General features: G+C 51.2%; 1 long non-coding RNA gene across 1 annotated transcript; it reads right to left on the reverse strand.

Moving 5' to 3' along the window:
- Positions 1-2211: 2211 nt before the first annotated feature.
- On the reverse strand, positions 2212-8831 carry LOC120856652. Its single transcript, XR_005719456.1, has 3 exons — positions 8412-8831; positions 4511-4583; positions 2212-2679 (listed from the first exon to the last, which is right to left on the reverse strand). It is a non-coding gene; the product is annotated as an uncharacterized LOC120856652 (long non-coding RNA).
- Positions 8832-9098: the final 267 nt, after the last annotated feature.

Consider the following 9098-nt stretch of genomic DNA (forward strand, 5'->3'; position numbering starts at 1 on the left):
AGCCTTGATGTACTCCTTTTCCTATTTGGAACCAGTCTGTTGTTCCATGTCCAGTTCTAACTGTTGCTTCCTGGCCTGCATACAGATTTCTCAACAGGCAGGTTAGGTGGTCTGGTATTCCCATCTCTTTCAGAATTGTCCACAGTTTATTGTGATCCACACAGTCAAAGGCTTTGGCATAGTCAATAAAGCAGAAATAGATGTTTTTCTGGAACTCTCTTGCTTTTTCCATGATCCAGCGGATGTTGGCAATTTGATCTCTGGTTCCTCTGCCTTTTCTAAAACCAGCTTGAACATCTGGAAGTTCACAGTTCACGTATTGCTAAAGCCTAGCTTGGAGAATTTTGAGCATTACTTTACTAGCATGTGAGATGAGTGCAATTGTGCGGTAGTTTGAGCATTCTTTGGCATTGCCTTTCTTTGGGACTGGAATGAAAACTGACCTTTTCCAGTCCTGTGGCCACTGCTGAGTTTTCCAAATTGGCTGGCATATTGAGTGCAGCACTTTCACAGTATCATCTTTCAGGATTTGAAATAGCTCAACTGGAATTCCATCACCTCCACTAGCTTTGTTGGTAGTGATGCTTTCTAAGGCCCACTTGACTTCACATTCCAGGATGTCTGGCTCTAGATGAGTGATAACACCATCGTGATTATCCGGGTCGTGAAGATCTTTTTTGTACAGTTCTTCTGTGTATTCTTGCCATCTCTTCTTAATATCTTCTGCTTCTGTTAGGTCCACACCATTTCTGTCCTTTATCGAGCCCATCTTTGCATGAAATGTTCCCTTGGTATCTCTAATTTTCTTGAAGAGATCTCTAGTCTTTCCCATTCTGTTGTTTTCCTCTATTTCTTTGCACTGATCGCTGAAGAAGGCTTTCTTATCTCTTCTTGCTATTCTCTGGAACTCTGCATTCAGATGCTTATATCTTTCCTTTTCTCCTTGGCTTTTCACTTCTCTTCTTGTCACAGCTATTTGTAAGGCCTCCCCAGACAGCCATTTTGCTTTTTTGCATTTCTTTTCCATGGGGATGGTCTTGATCCCTGTCTCCTGTACAATGTCACGAACCTCATTCCATAGTTCATCAGGCACTCTATCTATCAGATCTAGGCCCTTAAATTGATTTCTCACTTCCACTGTGTAATCATAAGGGATTGGATTTAGGTCATACCTGAATGGTCTAGCGATTTTCCCTACTTTCTTCAATTTCAGTCTGAATTTGGCAATAAGGAGTTCATGATCTGAGCCACAGTCAGCTCCTGGTCTTGTTTTTGTTGACTGTATAGAGCTTCTCCATCTTTGGCTGCAGAGAATATAATCAATCTGATTTTGGTGTTGACCATCTGGTGAGGTCCATGTGTAGAGTCTTCTCTTGTGTTGTTGGAAGAGGGTGTTTGCTGTGACCAGTGCATTATCTTGGCAAAACTCTATTAGTCTTTGCCCTGCTTCATTCCGCATTCCAAGGCCAAATTTGCCTGTTACTCCAGGTGTTTCTTGACTTCCTTCTTTTGCATTCCAGTCCCCTAGAATGAAAAGGACATCTTTTTTGGGTGTTAGTTCTAAAAGGTCTTGTAGGTCTTCATAGAACAGTTCAACTTCAGCTTCTTCAGCGTTACTGGTTGGGGCATAGAGTTGGATTACTGTGATATTGAATGGTTTGCCTTGGAGACGAACAGAGATCATTCTGTCGTTTTTGAGATTGCATCCAAGTACTGCATTTCGGACTCTTCTGTTGACTATGATGGCTACCCCATTTCTTCTGAGGGATTTCTGCCCGAAGTAGTAGATATAATGGTCATCTGAGTTAAATTCACCCGTTCCAGTCCATTTTAGTTCGCTGATTCCTAGAATGTCGACGTTCATGAGGAAATGGAGGCCCAGAGCACAGAAAGGCATTGTCCGTGGTGTCAGACGTTAGTGCCAGGGCACAGGGGCAGGGCTTCACCTTACCGCACCCCCACGCCCACCCACTACCCTGGATCCGTCTCACACACCAACTAGAATACAATCCAACTTGGCCAACCTTTATCAAAGGCGTATGCTGGCTTTCTGTCCTCTCCCTGTAAGAAAGGAGAGGACGACCAATAACCAGCCTGGCGGGCTCTGTCGTTCAGCTTGACACGGGGCAACAAGATGGCTTCTCATCAGGGGAAATAACTTCTTAAAATGTTGAAAGAAAGGCTTTCAGAAATTGCACTTGGATTAGGGTTTCATTTATTAAAGAACTAAACAAATAGTGCAAGATATGAGTACAAGGAAGTTTTCAATATCTCTAATGGGGGCAGGAAGCTTTGCTCCAGGAACAAAATTACTGAAGCCTGACTAAGTTCGGCAGAAAACAAGGCGACGAGCTAAACTCTTAACTCCCCGCCCTGCTGAAACGAGGTCTGAGAACAGAGGGTTTTCTTTGTGTTTACCATGTGACATTAAATAAAAATACTCCTGCTGACATAAAGCTCCAAAGCTGGGGCACCGCTAGGCCATGCAGCGGGCACCCAGCCGGAGAGATGGCACCGGCCTCCATGGGCAAGCGCTGCTTCCACTGCGGGCCTGCGGAAGAGGATTTATGCCCCTTCCAGGGAAACACTCCCCGGACCCTTATGAACTGGGCTCGGTGTCTATGGTGTTTGTTTCCCTCAGGAAAATTCAGAATTTCAGGGAGTCCCAGGGTTTTATTCCTGCAATAAAATACATGTGATTTTCAATGGGTGCCTTTAATCTTTGTATCCTCCCCCCCAACTTAGATAAACCTAGTTCGTAAGAAATTCACGGTTCACCGTCTTTTCCCAGATAACTGGGTGCAGTAAAAGGCCGCTTCGGGTCCCAGAGCCTCCTGGCTCGAGTTGTGTCATTTCCACGCTGCTACTTATTCAAGGCTCTTTGCAACCACCGAGCGGGGGCGCCCCACACCACACAGGTGACTGCCGGGCACGCGGCCACACCTGGAGGCTAGGCTGCACCCTGCCGAGGGCAGACAAGGAGCAGGGGCAGGCTGGGGGTGACAACAGGGGTCCGCAAGCCCGAAGGCGCTCCATCCTTGGCCCCAGGGCTGCCGGGTGGCCAGAGGTCTGCAGACACCCTGAGGCTGACCGTGATCAAGCTCTTGTGCCTGCTTCTGAATGCACGTCCTGCTTCAGCAAGATGTGGCTTCTGCGTCATCGCAGCCTTTCTCCAGAGAGGGGGCCATGGCATCAGGACCTCGTGGCCCCGACGGTCCCTAGGACGCTGCTCTGACACCAGACCCTTCATCGAGGGGAATCAGGGACCGAGCCTCTCCTGGTCTTTCTGCCGCTTGCAAAGCTTGGCGCATGGAGTGGCTGGTGTCACGGATCACGCGAGGGCCTGTGCGCAGGGCACTGCCAGTGAAACTCAGTGACTCATGAGGGGAAGGAGACTCTAAGCCCTCGTGCAGGACAGGCCCTAAAGGAGGCCCTTCCGCAAGTGGGATGTCACTTAATGCTTCCAAGTGTTGAACGAGCAAGAATGGGTTCCTCCAAGAGGGAAAAGCACTGACCCAGGCTACAGCACAGATGAGTCTCGAATGCCAAGGGAGGAAGCCGGACATGAAACGCCACAGAATGTCAGCCCATCTGTAGGAAATGCTGAACCAGGACAGGATGAACCGTAGGAGCAGAAAGTGAATGAGTGGCTGCCAATGGGAAGTCCTAAATATTCTGTCAATCCCACTTACAACCTCTTCTTTCACATATATTATTTAGGAGTATTGTTTAAACTCCTAGATACATGGGTTAATGCTTTTGCGTTAACTTTTCCTTTTCTTTTTTTGACCGAGCCACACAGCTTGCGGGATCTTAGTTCCCCAACCAGGGACTGAACCCACAGCAGTGAAAGCTCCAAGTCCTAATCACCGGACAGCCAGGGAACTCCTGACATTAACTCTTTTTAAAAACAGTGGCTGATTCGAGGCCAGGCGCGTGACCCAGGATGGTCTAAGGAGATTCCGTCACGGGACTTGCACTGAGGCCCAGCCCATCCACGGGTGGGGCCCGCGCCTGCAGAGCTGAGAGGTGGAGGGGGACGTCGGAGCTCCGGTCTTCTCTGTACAAGCCCGTCTGCTCTCCTTTTGGGCAAAAGATGGTTTCACATCTGTGTCTGCCACCTACACTTGAAAAAAATCCTAGTGGATGCAGCTTTCTCACCCACTCGAAGATCTCTGTAATCTAAATGTAATGAAACCCCTGCATCTGACGGCTATGTCTCAGGCCTGCGTTACAAATGTAATCTGCAATGGCTGCGACCCAGACTGGCCGAGAGAAGTGAGAGCGAGCATCGTTCATACAAATAAAGTGGCTCTGGGGCGTCCCCGGTGGCCCAGTGGTTAGCACTCAGCGTTTTCACTGCTGCGGCCCCAGGTTCAACTGCTCGTCAGGGAAGTGAGATCCCGAAAGCCAGGAGGTGCAGTCAAATAAATAAGTAACTGCCGCATCTCATAAAAATTTAGAGGGATGTTGCCCCTACAAGACCGAGGCAACCCTGGCAATGCCTTACCTGTTCCAAGACGGCAACGCCTGGAAGTCCTGCTGGTCCAGGTGTCAGCTGCCTGAGTGCCTGCAGTCAGAGGCTGCAGAGGAAAAGAGACCCTGTCGTAACACAAGGAGTTTCATGAATGAATTGACTACTTGCATAACTGGGCTCCACTCAGGCGTCCCTCACTGTGTAGCTCCAGAATCTACTTCTCTCCGCCTCTTTCTCTGTCTCTCTCTCTCTCACACACACACCCCAACACTGAGTGCCCTGGGAATCGTGTTGTGAGGCTGTGAAGTGCGGTGCAGATCAAGTCAGATTGTCAACCTTGCAAAAGACGCGACATTTCAGAAAGTCCATAAATGAAATGCTGAGGGGTGTTCAGACCTGGCCCAAAGCCACTGGCAAGTGTGGGAGGGCCTGACCGTGCAACTGAGGACCAGGAAACTGACGAAGCTGGTGTCAGGCTGGGGCTCCCACTGTGAGTGACGTGAACAGCAAAGGGCTAGGAGAGGCTCTTGGGGAAATGGATGGTGAGCGTATGTATCTCAGCACAACTGACGCTTCTTATGACAGAGCTGAGAAAACCGTACACAACGTGAAGGAGAATCTGGAGAGCAAGCACGCAATTTGTTGGAAAAATTATGACCTGCCAAAACAGCACCAGACTGATTCTTCACTGGTTCTACGACTTATCACTACATTAAGAACCTAAATGTCCTTGAATGCAAGACAAAATCAAGATACTCCCCCTCCTTTCTTTTTTTTTTCAAGATAAATTCTCAAAACTCTTTTGCCCCACCATTGACATCATTACTGTGTCATTCCCATTTTCAGTGAATTCACTTAAGGGATGGATCTTTCTTTCCAGTTCGAATCTCATTTTGCACTCAAGTAGTCGAGGGCAGGCGGTGACCTCCCGCTCCGATATTGTAACTGCGTAAATTCTGCTCACACACCCACTCAGGCCACCATGAAGCCCCCTGCCTGGACGGCCATCACCTCGGTCTGGGACGGCTCTCACCTCATGTGTCCTCCACACTCAGTCTTCACCAAAGATCTAAACCAAAGACACCATCATAAAAACAGTATCCAGCTTAGGGACTTCCCTGGCAGTCCAGTGAGAATAAGAGCTCACCTTCCAACACAGGGGTTGAGGGTTCTCACCTTCCAGCACAGGGGCTATGGGTTCTCACCTTCCAGCACAGGGGCTGTGGGTTCTATCCCTGGTCAGGAAGCTAAGATCCCACAAGCCTCACAGCCAAAAATCCAAGACATAAAACGGAAGTAATATTACAACAAATTCAACAGAGACTTAAAAGAATCTTTAAAGAATCATCAAAAAGAATCTTTAAAAAAACTATCTCCTTTGTTCTTCAGCATCTCTTCAATAAAAGCGATAAACTTATTCCAGACTTGTGGGGTGGGGTTTTGTTTTGTTTTCGGTGGGGTTTTTTTCAGGGGGGTCAGATTTCTTGTACCTATTTGCCTTCAGAGAGAGAATGCATGAATTGGTACATAAAAGTAAATGAACCTTTTACAGGCTTCACACGGCAATGCATTGGCAGTTGGCTTTTGAGGCACGTATGGATGGATGAGTTTTTAAATTTAGAGCCAACAAAAGCCTAGGCCCTCCTGAGAAACTGTATGCCTCTTCTTTTGAATATTAGAACCACGAAACTCCTAATCTTTCCCTTGGTGAACTGGCTGCAAAAAAAGCTCAAAATACAAGGTTTCTCTTCACTTCTACGTCTGTCTTGATCATGTTTTGCAGACAAGCCTTTTGCTTTCATGCCACCAGAAATCACTGTGCAAGGAGCATGCGTCATTTGACATAACCTGGATTGTACACGGAGTTATTAAACCCTGAGAAAAAGCAGCAAGGACAGGAGGGTGCCACCCAGGGCTTCCCAGGTGGTTCAGCGGTAAAGAATCTGCCTGCTAAGGCAGAAGGCACAGTTTCAATCCCTGGGTCAGGAAGATCCCCTGGAGGAGGAAATGACAACTCACTCCAGTATTCTTGCCTGGGAAATCCCATGGACAGAGGAGCCTACTGGGCGAGTCCACGGGGCCGCAGAGAGCTGGCCGTGACAACAGGGCTTCCTAAGTGGTTAAGTGATGTGGACAGACCAGGCCGGGGGTCTTCCCTGAAAGGCTGTCAGGAAGCCGGACAGGTTTCTGAGGGGGTGTTCATCTCTTCAGGGAGAGGCTCAAGACTCTGATTACTGCAGAGTCAGCACAAGACCCCCCCTCTGCCAACACCACTTCAGCTCAGAGAGAGAGATGCGTGCGGCAGGGGTGGGGGGGCTTTAAGACCCCTGGGGGGACCAGAAGTTATCCTGCTGCAGGACAGCACTGCCCCCGCTCTTCCCCTTTACCTGGGCATGTGCATCGTGAGACCAGTAATCAAGAGTAAGGTTCGGAAGCCCAGATCCCGCCCCTCTCAGCTTTGTGACCTTGGGCAAGTCCTGTGAAGCTGAACATACGGTCTATACAACGGGGATGGTAACGTGTCTACTTAGTGGGGTTGAGATTAAACACGTTACTGTAGGAAAGCACTTGGGACAACTCCTGGCACACACCAAGTGCCACATAAATGTCAGCTGTCATCATCCCCTCGGCCGTGGACGGCTGGCCCGGAGGGGCTTTTGAGGGTAGAGGCTCCTGGAACCACCTAGAGGGGTTCACGGGCCTTAGGGCGTTCCCTAGAGGTCCAGTGGTTAAGACTCCACATTTCCAATGCAGCACACGTGGGTTCAATCCCTGGTCAGGGAACTAAGGCCCCACATGCCATGTGGTGCCTCTGGAGCGGCGGGTCTCTCTAGGGCGGCGGGTCTCTCTGGAGCGGCAGGTCTCTCTAGGGCGGCGGGTCTCTCTGGAGCGGCGGGTCTCTCTGGAGCGGCGGGTACTCTACTCTCTGGAGCGGCGGGTCTCTCTAGGCGCAGTGCGTGGGCTTCTCATTGTGGTGGCTTCCCTCCTTGTGATGGCTTCTCTCCTTGTGGGTTTCGGAGCACAGGCTAAGAAGCTGTGCACAGGCGGAGCTGCCCCTGGGGATGTCGACTCTTTCCGGATCACAAACTGAACCTGTCTCCTGAACTGGCAGGCAGATTCTTTACCACCGAGCCCCCAGGGAAGCCCGCAAAATATATACATATTTTTAAAGGCTTTTGTTACTGCTAGGCAGAGCATACTGACAAAGATTCTGTCCTAGACCAGACTCTACTCCCTGAACTGTTCTATAAAAAATTCTCTGCCGCATTTTATTCATTTAATCTTGGCTGCAGAGGGTCTTCAGTGCAGCGCTTGGGCTTGGCTGCAGCATGTGGGCTCTCATTCCCCGACCAGGAATGGAACCCTGCGCTGGGAGCAGTGTTGGCCACTGGACCACCAGGGAATCCCTCTGAACTCTTTCCCAACTAGGCACTCACTTTTGGACTTCTGCGATGTCTCTGCCTTTTCAGTCTTAGCAAGAACTGCTCCCCCGATCCTGCATGTCTGGTAACCGCCAATGTCTTACCAGTTCCTCTTCCCCCACCGTCCCCCAGGTGGTCTGAGGCGTCCCTGGCCTGCCTCCAGTAGGAATTCTGCTGCGTTTTCCTGCCTAGAAACCCCCCCACCCCCCTTTCCCTTAGTGATTTCCCACCCACTGACCCTATCCTGACCCTTGGCTGCAAATCCCCACTGGTTCCTGCTGCTCACGGGCTGCCATCAGTAAGCAAAGACTGTTGCAGCCTACGAGCCGTCACCTCGCCGGTGCACCCCGCACGGGCTCCGGCCCCAGGAAGCTGAGGCGCACATCAAAGGCACGTAGGAAAGCGCTCAATTCCTGGAGAGACCTGGTTTCCCTGTATTAAGCAATCTTCTGACTTTCGGACTACCTGGTCTTTGTTGCAAAAACCCTTACATACCCTGGCTCCTCCCTTACCTCTTCGGGGCAGTCCCTCAGTTATCTGAGATGCTGCGTCCTGGGCTTAAGTCCTCAGTTTTGTCCAAGGAATAAAACATAACTCCCGACTTTTGGGTCGTGTGTGTTTTTTCAGTCAACAGGCATTTGGGATGAACCCAGAGGGTCCCACACTGAGGTCTCTTGCGCCCTACGTCAAGGGTCCTGACTGGGATGTTTTCGGCGCTTAAACTGGCGTCCGGCCCTGCTTTTCTCTCAGCGCCCCGTGCTTCCCTGAAGGTCCTGGAACCCTCGGCCAAGGGCCAGAAACCCCGTTTCTGAGGTTCCTCAACCACAGAGCGGCAGGGTCTCCCTCAGGAGGGCGCGAGGACGCCCTTCTGGAGAAGTCAGGCGCCCCGCGCCTGAGGGCCAGAGGCCGAGAGGCCCACGGGTTGGTGCTGCAGCCTCTTTCCGCAAACATGGCGCCCAGCCCCTCCCGCCCGGGCGCGCGCGCGGAACCCCAGAGGGCAGAGGCCCGAGGCCGCAGCGGGAGCCGGAAGTCCCGCAGGCTGCACTTCCGGCGGGGGGAGAGCTCGGCGCTCGCGGGGCGGGGCCTGTGGGGGGCGGGCCCGCGGCGCCTGCGTGCGTCACTTCCGGGCGCGGCGCGGTGAGCGCGGGCGGCGTGGCGGGTGGCGGGTGGCGGGTGGCGGGTGGCGGGTGGCGGGTGGC

The sequence above is a fragment of the Oryx dammah genome, unplaced genomic scaffold, assembly GCF_014754425.2.
Source record: "Oryx dammah isolate SB20612 unplaced genomic scaffold, SCBI_Odam_1.1 HiC_scaffold_2, whole genome shotgun sequence".
In the NCBI taxonomy this organism is placed as follows: Eukaryota; Metazoa; Chordata; class Mammalia; order Artiodactyla; family Bovidae; genus Oryx; species Oryx dammah.